This window comes from Phoenix dactylifera, chromosome 11 (genome assembly GCF_051530095.1).
Source record: "Phoenix dactylifera cultivar Ajwa chromosome 11, Ajwa_hap1_PhDact_Kaust_v1.1, whole genome shotgun sequence".
NCBI lineage: Eukaryota > Viridiplantae > Streptophyta > Magnoliopsida > Arecales > Arecaceae > Phoenix > Phoenix dactylifera.
In genome coordinates, this window is record NC_143200.1 from 28,856,191 (window position 1) to 28,869,785 (window position 13,595).

At 37.6% G+C, this 13,595-nt stretch overlaps 1 pseudogene across 1 annotated transcript; it reads left to right on the plus strand.

Moving 5' to 3' along the window:
* The first annotated feature begins 9,946 nt into the window (after positions 1–9,946).
* LOC103720431 (protein GLUTAMINE DUMPER 2 pseudogene) lies at positions 9,947–10,657 on the plus strand (annotated as a pseudogene). Its single transcript, XR_015971551.2, has one exon. The product of XR_015971551.2 is annotated as a protein GLUTAMINE DUMPER 2 pseudogene (transcript).
* Positions 10,658–13,595: the final 2,938 nt, after the last annotated feature.

Sequence of the window (13,595 nt, forward strand, 5' to 3'; positions counted from 1 at the left end):
GGGAGGAGAAGAAAGGAGAACGGGGGAGAGGAAGGAAGGAGAAGAAGAGAAGAAAAAAAAAGAAAAGAAAAAGAAAAGGAAAAAGAAAAGAAAAGAAAAGAAAATTTAAAAAATAAAATAAATAAATAAATAAATATTTATATAAATGAATGAATGAATAAATAAGATAATAAATAAATATATTTCAATATTATTAATTATTTACACTAATAATTATAATATTTTATATCTTTATTATTGTATTATACTATAAATATTATATTATATTACATTACATTATAATACATTAATATGTTATTTTAAATAATTTAATATTATATTATATTATGAGAAATTAATTTATACTAATAATTATAATATTTTATGTCTTTATTATTGTATTATACTATAAATATAATATATATTACATTATATCATAATACATTAATATGTTATGTTAAATAATTTAATATTATGTTATATTACCAAATATTAATTTACTCTAATAATTATATTACTATTATGCTATATTATAATAATATTATTTTATATTACAAAAATATTATACTATATCGTATATTTATGTATTAATATATGTTATGTTTTATTATATTCTGTTGTATAATACTATGCAATGTCCTTTATGGTAATTTTGTCATACAAAAGTACTTTCCCAGTTTGTTTACCAAACACAAAACAAAGTACCACAGCACTTTACAAATGTAGTTACCAAACAGCAAACAGCTTTTTATAACAGCTCTACTTCCAACAGCTCTACTGCCAACAGCTCCCCCAAACAGGGCCTTAGGCTCGGCAGGCCAACTAAGTCGGATCCACCCTGATCAACTATCTGTTTGGAGAGCACCTTATAAAGAGAGTTCAGTCGCTGTTTGTTCTAAAGTATGCTTGTCTAAGTATTAGAGTTTGGAGCTCCTCTGGTAGCTACAGAGTCAGAGTGAGAGACGTCTAAGCCATCCGCTTTAGCTAAAAAAAAAAAAAAAAAAAGAAAGCCGAGCCCATTAAGCAAACCCTGAAAGGACTAAGTTCATACAATCTTAGGTTTAGCGTTAGGTAGGTTGTCATCATGTCGGGTTTGGATTACCCAAAACGGATCCGTTTCTACAGTCGCTCATCCGGCCAGACGGTTGCAGAGATGGTCCACTCGCTAACAAAATCCAATGGTCCAAAAATATGGGTTCATGACGTAATATGGGCCGTCGGATAAGAATAGCCCAGAGGGTGAACGTCTTGGAAGAAATTGTTGGGTTGGTTTCGACTTGACAACAGGGTTGGCGGCTTTCGCGAAAACGGTCCATCGGAGAGCCCAGATATGCGTCTGCTGCACCGCGGAGCTTCCTGGGTTGGCCAAATCTGGGCACAGTTTAGGTTGAGCTTCTTCTTACCCAACTTGAATTGGGCCCAATCGATACCTGATTTGTCCAACTTGAATGCCAATTGCCAACCCCTGGCCACATTGTTATCTGATCTTTAGAAAACTAGAAATGGAAGAGGTGGTAAATGATTAAATAATTCACTTGCACATCCACAAATAATCCTCTGTCAACTTTTCTCTCCCTCTTGCCAGTTTTATATAAAACTCTTGACTTGAAGGTCCCAGAAAATTACTCGTCATAAATATATAAAATTCTGGAATTTTTAGTATTTTTTAAAAAACAACCATGCAGTGATTCAATAGTTTTACTGTGATTACGGGCTTGTTTGGCTACTCGAATAGAATACATATCTGATTAGATTCTAAGTTAAATTTTCATGTTTTAAAAGCGTCATTATTTGTTTTCTATTTCACGCGGATCGTTGAGCTGCAATAACTTCGAAAAAACATTGTCGTTTGCCTTCTCCAACGTCCTGGAATCTAATCAAGTTTCGTAGGACAAATGGAAGAAGTCTGGAATGCCTACTGGAAAGGACAGAGGTGATGAATCCTTCGTATAGGTTTCACTCCTATCGGACGTGATTGAATTCATTCAATTTCAAACTTAAGGCAACTCTGCCAGTTGGAGTAATGGAAGTTAAAGACATGCTTACTGGTGACAAGTAGGTCATATATGAATCTTCTTTCCGGCTAAAGTGATCAAATTCAATCTGCTGCTTCTTTTAGCAGTATAACCCTATTTAAGATTTGAATTGCTTGTTCTGACACTGGTATGCTTTATATATAAATTGAGCTTCATATATAATAAAATATGACAACAAAATTTCATTCTAATAAAAAAGATACTAGAAACCAAATATAGCATAATATGATAGCAAAATCTCATAATTTGGTATAAATACTAAATTTGAATATGATAATCGGATCTTATAATTTTTGGAGATTGCTCCGAGCTGATATACCAAAATTGTGCATGCAATATGTGGCGGTTATGATATCCAAAATCGTGCATGCTATAGTGGACGAGATTGTATATGATTCTGGCAACCGTAACAAGACACGTAGTTGAGTTTGTGGTATTAGCTCTAACACAGAAGCAGACTAGTTGAGAGAAAGAATTCTGGATGCTGGTTCCAAATACTGATTAGATAACCATGTTCCTTTTATATATTGATCATGTGAGAAATCATATCTACTGCCCCTTTTATGCCTCAGCACTTCAATAGGAGGCTTCGGGTATGGGATCTCCATGATCTTGAAATATCAAGCGACCATCTGGAGGCTGAAACTAGTGATGGAAGAATGATGCCATGTTCGCTGCTGGAATATATATACATATATATATTGCACCAACTCGTCTGGTACCAGAAGTTGCTCGCTCTTGGCTTCAAATGGACATTGCTCGTAGGGTGTCGAAATGCTTTGAACCGCGTTGGGTGCAAAGCATCTGGCAACTTTAGTTTTGAATTGAGGAAGGTTCATGTTTATCCATATGCTTTTCAAGCCAATATATGCCTTACTTTTTAACCTCCTCTAAAGTCTTGCTACAGGTGTATTCTTTGGTGGTCTGTAGGAATTCAGCTAGAGCCACTTTCTGGAAGGACCTGCACAGTTGCACCAGCTCTGATGCTCCAAGTTCCAAAACACTTTCGGATCAAGTCAAGGCAGCATTTTCCCTCATTGTGGGAAGCATAGTGAAGTAGAAAGCATCCAAGCTTAGTACAGGATGCTGGAATTCTGGCCTGCAGTCGGATTCAGGAGTATCAAGAAATGGCTACATGCTGATGGTTGGCCATGGGTGGCTCGCTTTGCTCATGATTCGGCTTATTAGTTGGCACAACCCTCACATTTTTCCTTAGGCTTGAGTTGGTCAGGTGTCAGAGTACCGTGCAACTTTCGATGGCCACCATCAGAAGATGACTGTATTGTTTGATAGTTGTCCATCTTTTGACAATGACTATCGATGAATGTGTAGTGCTCTGTGATGCGACTCGTGCACTGTAGAGAATCCATGCTCTTGTTATATTATTAGTAGATGGTCATGGACTGATTGTAGAAGTAAAACGAGAGCAATTGAATATATATAAAGTGATGGAGATCGATCCAAAGTAAAATCAATGCCTGCGTTTGTGACACCGCACATGCGAAGAAAGAATGTAACAAATCTGACATGTTTTTCCTTCCGTAATGGCATGTTTGCTTAGGTCGAAATCACTTTCATTAAAGTAATGGCATGTTTTTTTCCGCCAGATTCCATGTCTTGAGTTTACATCATATGGAAGTCTAGAGATGTTCTGCGAAATGTGAACTTATTCCCTAGTACTCAGAGAACATAGTGGGAAGTGCTAAACCCACGACTCTATTTATTAAAGTAAAGGAAAAACCAAAACGCGTTCTGCTTTTTTTATTACAAAAGCTAAAGAGAATAATTAACAACTCTCCTTCAGAATCACCGTGTGAAGGGACTCGTTACCGAAGATGCTTTCACAATTGAATAATTAAAATATGCGACTCGGGATGATAAATTTGAAGTGCTGGCTAGACATAATTATGGAAGTTCTTCGTAATGAGGATTTTTCAAAAAAAAATCCGCTTGTTTGTTTTCAGCATTATTTTAATTTTATTTCAGATTTTTAAAAATTTGACCAAATTTTTCTCTAGTTTCTAGATTGGATGTTTTGGACTAGTCATATTAGTATGTAAAAAATTCGACAAATTTTTAATATTTCTACATAAGTTCTGAGCAACTTGTAAAGGATGGTTCAAAACACACCCAATATAAAACTAGTACCATGGTAAACAAATAGACTATAAAGCTTGTAGAGGATTCATGTAAGTCTTCATTATTTTAACCATATTCTAAAATCAGCTGTTCAAAATTTTGTTCGAAATTTGTGCAACCTGAATCAATACTATGAGTTAGCATGGAAGGGCTGCTCCTAGCCCTTCTAGTTTGGATTTTTTTTTTTAAGCCTTGCTACATTAGCATGTTGAAAATTTGCAGGAGCTTTTTAATATGAAAGAAGATTTATATAGATTTGTTTTAGGCAGAGTTCAAAAACACATTATAATTAAAATTGATCTATAATAAATATCTAGTATAAAGAACTAATACTACAATTTATTAGAGCGAATACAGGCTTCCACAAGATCAATGCAAGATTTTTATTGTACTATCTTATAAAATTAGCAATTCATAACCTTGTGTAAATTTCATTGGAAACCTGTGCAACCCAGACCGATGTTATGGGCTAGTCATTAGCCAGTGTGGAAGGATCAAGGACATTTTTTATCCTAGTATTAAATTTTGTACCAAATAATCCACGAAGATACAAAAACAATATTAAATTTACAAAATTTTCTTTCATGATTCCACCGCTTTTTATAACCAAAGGATTATATACCCTATGTATGTCAAGAGCCATTATGCTCATGAAAAAGGTGATGAGCAGCTGCAGTCTCATTAATATGTCTCACATTTAAATATGCCTGGCTGCATGTTAAACCGATTTACAAATTGCATGTCTAGCAGGACTTCGTAACAAACTTAAAGAAGGTAGCCCGTTGAACAACTGCAGAGAGGAGAGAGAAGGAGGAGGAGAAAAAAGAAGAACCAAGCTTCTCATCTGGCTCTGGTCATAGTTTCACACTAGGGTTTCAGAAAAAAGAGACTATTTTCATTCAATATTTCTATAACCCTAAACAAGTGCATAGACCCATATATATAGGATCAAGAAATAATAAAAAGATCCCTATAAAAAAAACAATTCCATAAAGATCTTAAAATGACAATATGCAAATAAGTTCAATCAGCATAAAATAAAATAACACAAAAACAATCCAACACTAGCTGAACTATCTCTCTGCGACGGCTATAGACCCGAGTGACAGGCGGTCTGGCACTGGTATCCGCACCAACCCTACTTCACAACCCCATCTCAATCTAACCAAGCGGACTATGAAATCCTCCAACACAAGCATAGCTCGAATAAGAACAAGCTTTCACCCACTAGTAGCTTCAGTGGAGAACAGCATTGCTTGATGCCACATAACATCCTCAAGTTGGTGGACAGAGCTCATGAGGCCAGCATGCACCCAGCCCCTCTTGTGCTTGTGGCCACCACTCCAAGAGCACCCTCATGTACTCATATACATACGAGCCCTTATCCAAGTCCTTGGCCTATGGGCACAAGTTGCAGCAAAGGATGGCGACGGCCGGGCGGGCACGCCTGGGCCCTGATTGGCGCGACGGGCATACGCCCACCCGCCGAGGGAACAGCGTCCCCACCCTCGGCGTGATGCGTCCTGCCACCCCAACGATGCGATGCCGGATTCCAGCATCCTTCTTCCATTGGCTTGGTACCTAATACAGCATTGGAATAGCGTGGCCATGCATCAAACTATAGACAAGAATTCGGCAGGATTCTGAACCATGGGGCCATCCAGAGATTAAAGAATTATCAAGAGATTTGCGTCTTTGGCAGCTGATATTATTCTGTCACGAAATCAAGTACTGGACGTGGTGGAAATCGCACTAATGATATTAATTACTCAATGATACGCCATTGCCTTAGAGGAATCCCACAATGATGATATGGATACGGAAAACAGTAGTTTAGAGCGCCAACTTCCACGTTTACATAACGTTCATGATTTTTTTTTATGTGAATCAAGTTATTGACTGTATTGAGAGTATTATACTCAAGCATGGATGATCGACGCTTTAGTTCGATGTAGCCTTGATAGATCGTAAATTTTTGACCGTGTCATGTAAATTAAAATAACTGCCTACAATTTGATGAAGCAATCAAAGCTAAATATGATGCATTTTCCATTTAGATTAGGTTCTCTAATATCCAAGTAATCTTAATTAACGAATCGCTCTCTAATCAAGTAAAGCACATTTAAATAAATAATATTATCCCTGTGCTGTCATGATTTTGTTTTGTACATTGCATAAATTGAATTGCGACAAGAGTGTACGGTGGATACTGACATGGCTCGGGCCCACCTCCAAGCGAAGTGCTGGCTTGGGGGCCAGCAGCTGCGACGGGGTTCCGAATCTTGTGACGCCAATAGTGGTGGTCCCAGAGGGAGACTATTTTTTTTTAAAAAAAATAGTTTTTCAAGGTTTAGAACTTTAGCCCAATCTTTTTAGAGATTAAATTGGATCAAAATTCCATCGAATTCCATCGTCTCCAAGATGAACCAATAAAATTAATTTTTTTTTCATAAAAAATTTTGATCAAACTTTATCCTTCAACCTGTGAAGAATTAAGTAGAGAGATAGAAGACAAAGTTAATATAGAAATCAAAATATATCTCTCATCAAATTTTATTTTTTAAATTATTTTTTTAATTATATTTATTTTTGAATATCTAATTCTATTAGAACTAGGAAAAAAAATCTAATCTCAATTGTAAATGTTAAGGGTTTAATTAATATTATAAATAGAGACAATGTGTTTCAATTTAAAAGGTATGGATCATTATTAATGAAAAAAAGAGGACTTAAGCTCTATTTTTATTTTTTTTTTATAGATTCAAATGTAATGGGTCAAAAAAAATTATTTTTTTCTGAATCAAGTCATCGAATTTTTGTAACTGATGATAGGCTGGCTATCTTCAAAATAGATAATATGGTAGCTATATATTCATAGTGCTACAGGATATTCTGATGCAAAAGCTCGCCGCAGAGGATCCAACCTCGCAAGAGAATAATACAAGCATACATAAACGATGACGTGGTTCTCGGCAACATGAAAATCTTAATTATAATGAAAAGGCCGCACGGCTAACACGTAAATATTTTGGATATCACTACCAAATCCCTTGTCTCCAAGAAACAGTATTGGTCCGGATTGTACAATTTATTCTATGACAAGACGCAATTCTCATAAAGAAAGCTGCAACTTGACTGCCTCCATCTAGTATGATACAAGGGCTGACATGTTAACGTGTGTGCATGATAAATTAATTTTATCAATAATTGTTTGGTGAGCTGGTTGATGTTCTTATCCTAAAAGCTCATCCTCGAAAGAGGCTCAAGTTGAGGCCTCGATGGTTTCCACCATATTACTCTTTAAAAAATATATATAATAAATTTCATCATTGACACCAGCACTAGTTAAGTTTAGTTATATAGACTTATTGCTTCCCTGGTTTAACTTGTGTGACATTACCAATAGACATGGAGAAAACTTTTCATGCAAGCCGAACATAGCAGCCTTTAGAATAACTTCTAGTTTAAATAATTATGAGGATTCATACGAATTTATGTTTAATTCTATATTAACTATGCGCTGAATAAATCTTAAATACTTATATAAAAAAAATTAATAATATTTTTTGATTAGTTTTTTTGGATAAAATTCTAAATTATTATAAATGATATCAGAATGAATCTAGTTCATGGTTTATATGGACTACGAGACATTGCAACACAAGTTCATTAGAATTGACCATAGGCCGATCGTGGTATTTGTGATTAAATTTGAATAAATTTAGATCGTTAACTCGATAAAAACGTCAAAACTTAAACGGAAGAGTATATGGAGATCCGTGTGAGTATGTGTTTAGTTCTACATCGGCTATGTATTGAGTAAATTTTGGATACTTATATAGAGCTAAAAAATTTAAATAATATTTTCTGGGCAGTCTTTTTGGATGAGATTCTGAGTTGCTTCATTGATGATAGTTGAAAGAAACCTAATATACTTGAATCTCATGATGCTGAGGTATAGTTAAAGTGTAGCATGTCAATTAATTGGGTCCATTGTTTCAAAGTAACATCTCATATATTGCTAAACCAGTCTAATAATTTGTAGGTTCTTTGCTTTAATTTGGGTGAAAATTATTTGTGCATCAAATTCAATTTTAGTACAAATAATTACTACTAGGTACACCTTACGTGGTATCCTCTTGCTGCAGCCTCTTCTAATTGTAGACTACATCATCATATAAATACTTAAACCACGGATTTGAAGAAAAACATTATAATGGTCTCAAGACACCTCTATTATGTTTTGATAATGATGGGGATCAAATATCATGGTAGTCACTGTACAGATGGTTCGTTCGTCATTGCATTTCTTATCTTATCCGGTATCATTAAAGGCAGTCCCTGAAAACAAAAACACCTCAAACCCCTACTTTGGGGCTTATGCAGCGTTTCAGCCCTCGCCGGCGTGCCAAATTTGCCCAAGATATCGGATCCCTAGAGGATCTTTCTGACGCAAAACAAATCTTGGCGTATCTAATAGTCGACAATTTCGAACGATGTGATCCCGCGCACCCCCATCAGTGTCACACACACGTAAGCTCATAGCCGATCCTTCAGCGTCACATATTTTTAAAACTCCATACATTGTAAACTCCAGCAAGATTGAGACAGCTAAACTCTGGAAGTTAAAATGACATGCAATTCCTTATTTATTTTTCTGAGAGCAATCTATGGCTCATGCTAAGTTGAACGATTAGAATTTCCCCCTCTAGCTTCTTCAATACATGCTGTGCCGAATGTACAACTATCTGCTAAAAGAAGTCGGTCATCTTGTTTGCATAGTATAAGAGAGAAGCAAGTACGACTTCAAAATTAATTTTCTAGAAACAACACTGCCAGAAGAAGCTGCAAATGCGGAAGGTGATTTTATTTGGGGTATGAATTGTGAGAGTTAGATACATGCATGATCATAATTCTCAGATGATGATGGTGTCAAATTAATGGTTGGCGATTGATGTGGTTTAAATGTTAGCTGCACCATACAACATTTTTTTTTTTTTTGGGTTGGTGTGGTGTGGGGGGTTAAGGTTTGTTTTCTGAATGGTTTTCATCAGCTCCTACTAACGTTCATCTACACGCACACACTCATGTGATAATAAAGCAGCTGACATAGCACTGCCAAGTTAATAAAGTGGGAGTAATTAAATTCAAAAACACTTTGAAGTGCATGACAACATTACTTGAGTTAGTAGGGGATCTTCACATGGAATATATTAGAGCATGCCATGAAAGTAATATTATAATCTCCAGTGCCCTTTCACGTCACTAAATAGCAATCAAGTAGTGATGTTGTCATCTTGTGCAATTGTTACCCACATCGCCAATTCATCTCGCACCAAGCGGCAAATGAATGGAAAAAAAAGGGCAGAAGGGAGAGGCCCACCACCTTCACCTATTCCTATTCCCCGAGCATTGCGCGCTGTCACCTTCACCTCTCCACCTCCCTCAACACACCGTGGGGCAGCCTAGTGCGCTTCTCACCATAGCTCACTTTTCCTTGCGAACATGTAAGATATGTAGCCCTATGAACAGATTATATGTGGATAAGCACACACACAATCATCCAATCATCCAGTGACAGCTCCTCACACTAGTAAATATGTTATTCACAAAGCCAAAAATCATAAAAGCATCCTAAGGACAAATAATTGAACAATCTAAAAGGGCAAAAAAAAAAAAAAAAAAAAAACGCAAGTGATTTGTTAATTTATTTACACAGCTATCCAACCCACTCCTTTCCTAAGTTTCCCACCTTTATAAATACCCCCTCCCACTCCTCTACTTTCCACCACCTCTGAGGCCCTTAAACCCCCTGTAAGTTGTATCATCTCTTCTTCTTCTTCTTTATATTTTCTAATTTACGGGAAAAAAGATGAGGCCTGGAGCTGGGTTCAACGCGACGCCGGCGGCGGCACCGGGGAGCAGCGGAGTGGGGCACTCGGCGTGGCACTCGCCGGTGCCGTACCTCTTCGGGGGGCTGGCGGCGATGTTGGGCCTCATCGCCTTCGCCCTCCTTATCCTCGCCTGCTCCTATTGGAAGCTCTCCGGCTACCTCGACAGCGGGAGCGCCGGCGGCGGCGACGGAAGCGACGGCGGGCCCGACGGCAAGGCCGCGGCCGCCACCGCCGCTCCTGCCGCCACCTTCTACGAGGAGAAGATCGTAGTCATCATGGCCGGCGAAGATAAGCCGACGTTCCTCGCGATGCCCATGTCGAGTCGGGCTTCTTCTTTCGGCGATAATAATAATGGCAACGATAAGACCAAGGAGGAGGAGAAGAAGAGAACTGGGGATTCTATGGAGACCCAAAACAAGACTCACAACGAGACTCAGAACGAAAGACCGAGCGACGACCAGACCCCAGAACCAGAGCAGTGATCCTTGCCTCTCTCCCCCTCCTTTGTTTTGTTTTTTTGCTCCTTTTCCTTTTTTCTGATGGAACTTTTATTTGCGGGAAGTGTAAATTTTTTTGAAGAGTTGAATGGAAGGAAGTTTGTCGCGAATTTATTCAAATTTTATTAGGCAAGAAAACTAAAGGAGAAGAACGGTGGGGGAGGTGCAGCTTTTTGAGGGTGGTGGGCTTGCCGAGGAATATGGAAGGGCGTGCGTGGCATGCTTTAATCGATAGCACAACGGAAGAAATTATTCCCTACGCTGCATGGTGACGCGGTCAATCATACCCGTTCATTTCTGTAAAGATACGCCGAAGTTAGTGCTTGATGAATGTAGGTATAAAAAAATAAAAAATTAAAAATTAAAAAACGGCCACGTGGGACTGGGCGACGCGGCGAGGTGTGGCTCCGTAACGGCGTAATAATCCTTGCAAACAGGGCAAATGTCTCTGTTTGCAAGGACATTTGCTCTGTTTTGGATCCTTTTTGATGTGGTATTTCTTTCTCTCTCTCTCTTAAGTGATGGCAATTGCATCCGGTTTTGGGAGGATACTTGAATACGTACCATACCTCTATCCTTCTTGCTTCCAGCTTTGTTTGCATTGGCTCTTAGAACGAATCTATCCCTTCTCTCTCAGTGGAGTAGAACAGAACATGCAACACATGAGCCCTGCATCTCCATCGACCTCTATCATCCATGGAGCATGTTGAATTCCAGGCATTGGAAGGCCAACTTCACCTGACCCAACCTTTTCCTAATCCTGATTCACCTGGTAGGAAGCTTAGCTCCGGCGACTCCTACTGTGTCACAACCTTCTATTCTATGAATTAGGGAGGTCAACTTTGTCCTTTCTTCTCCCATTCCCTTCTCCTTGGAAGTGGATAGCGCCAGAAAAAGTACGTGTTTTCATTCGGCGAGGTGCTTCAAGAAAGCGAAACTGCTTCACCCTTCTTTCTTCATTGCCCATTTTTTAAGGGCATTTAGTCTTCTCTGAAACCTTTCCTAGATGTCAAGGAGCACCCTGCTGCTTGGAACCTTTGGAAAGAACAATTAAACGAGCCCTGAAGCCTGCCTCGGATCTGCTGGTGCTGGCAAGCCGTTGGAACCTTTGGAAAGAACGAAACTCTCGCATATTTGTGTGGAAAGCCTCCTTAAATTTGGTTCTCAAGAATGCTGGGGGTTTTTTTTGTCTCGAGAGGTTGGACCTTGCTCTGCAAATCTGGGGTTATGAAGAAATCCAGGAGGGCATACAAACTATTGAAAGAGCACAAGCTAGTACAATTGCTCTTTTCTTCCTTTTTATTCTTCCCCATGCTAACTGCTGATTGCTCTGACCCTGTATTGCTATTTCTTCTTTCTTGGTTCACCTTCGATAGCTCTGGTTTCTCTTCTTTTTTTCTTTCTTCTCTCTCTGTACTCTACTTTTTATAAGTTTTAATAAATGAGTGGGACTTCTTCTATTCCTCTCAATCAGAAAACAAAAAAAGGTGCAACTGTGTCCAGCAAACTTTGGTTCAACATTTAAATCAGCCATTATATTCTCTGATGATATTATTTCAAGCTAAGATTTCAATACCAGGCTAAGAACATGCATATTACATGTCGTCTCTAAAAATTGCATTGTAGAAAATATTTATACCCTGCATATGCCATGGTCTGCAGTCCAAAATATTAACACCATACGGTCGAGAAATTTTGAGTATTAGCATTAGATATTTATCAAAAATATGCATATCAATATGTATACAACATACAAAAATAGTGCGTATATTTCTACACCTATGTGTCTATGCATGTGTGTACATGTATGTATGTATATCACCACTAAATGGGGTACGCCATCATATTTATTGACATATTTAGCTATGTAGACAGATGAAGTACCAGAGAATGAACTATAAAAAATAATAATAAAGGAGGAGGAGGAGAAGAAGAAGAAGATCAGCAAATATAAGAAGCGTTTAAAGCTAGTGAAAGCTCCATGAACTTTATAAAACAAATTACTAGTAGGCACATAAGATTAAGCACAAGGAAGAAGCAAACGCATGCAATGATTTTAGGGCCACTTGTAATGTTCAAGCACAATTGGATGGATCATTTGAAAAGGTCAACTCAAGATTTTATGACGGTGACGTGGATACATACATGTTAAGCATTAGTCTTATTCTTATTGTCATCTTTTGTTAATTGAAAGGGCAAGGTGAAGATTAGACTGAGTTGTTCCAAAGTATAATCAAAAGAGCATTATATTGTAGCCAAGAATGTCTTGTACACTATTATGGTACTGTATGGGTGGTGGTGCACAACAGTCATTTTCAGCCTTCCACAATGCTCCATCACATCTGCATGAGGGACACATGGAAGCATATATTTGGAAGATATGTATTGTGCCTGCAATTCATTTAAGAACTGGTGTTCACTATTCTTCTACGAGTCACCTAATGCTTGTAACTATCTGCCATAACTAATAGCAAGAGTTATCTTAAGAGCACCCAAGTATGATTCACAATGACATCAGCATATATCCATGCTACTTTTGGGTCAAACTTTGATAGATCATCCTCTTTCATGCCACCCTAGAGCCTGTATAATCTGTACTAGATCAGTAAAATTTTTCACTAAGATATTGTGTTTTTGGCTACAAGCGATCTTGTTAATCGGATCCTCAAAAGAATGTGTTTTTGAGCAATTTATCTATTCAAATTGGCCATGAATTATATAAACATCTTTATATTGTAGTAGCAATCAAATGAATCCTACTAGTTGGCTTATCATGCGAATTACTTTTCTTTTTGAGTTTGATTGTGTACTTATATATAACATGACATCCTGTGAGTTGTTGCCCAATAATTTTTACATTGCATTTAAGTCACATGTTAAAGATAGCTTATCTAGGTAGATTTATCAAGATAACAATTAGGGCTTAATCTAATTAATGATCGGGCTAAGATCGAAAATATTCGTATAGAATTGTGAGGACTTATGCGGTGCATATGTGTGTCCAGTCTCATACCAGTTATTCACCGAATAGATTTTAAGTATTTATATAG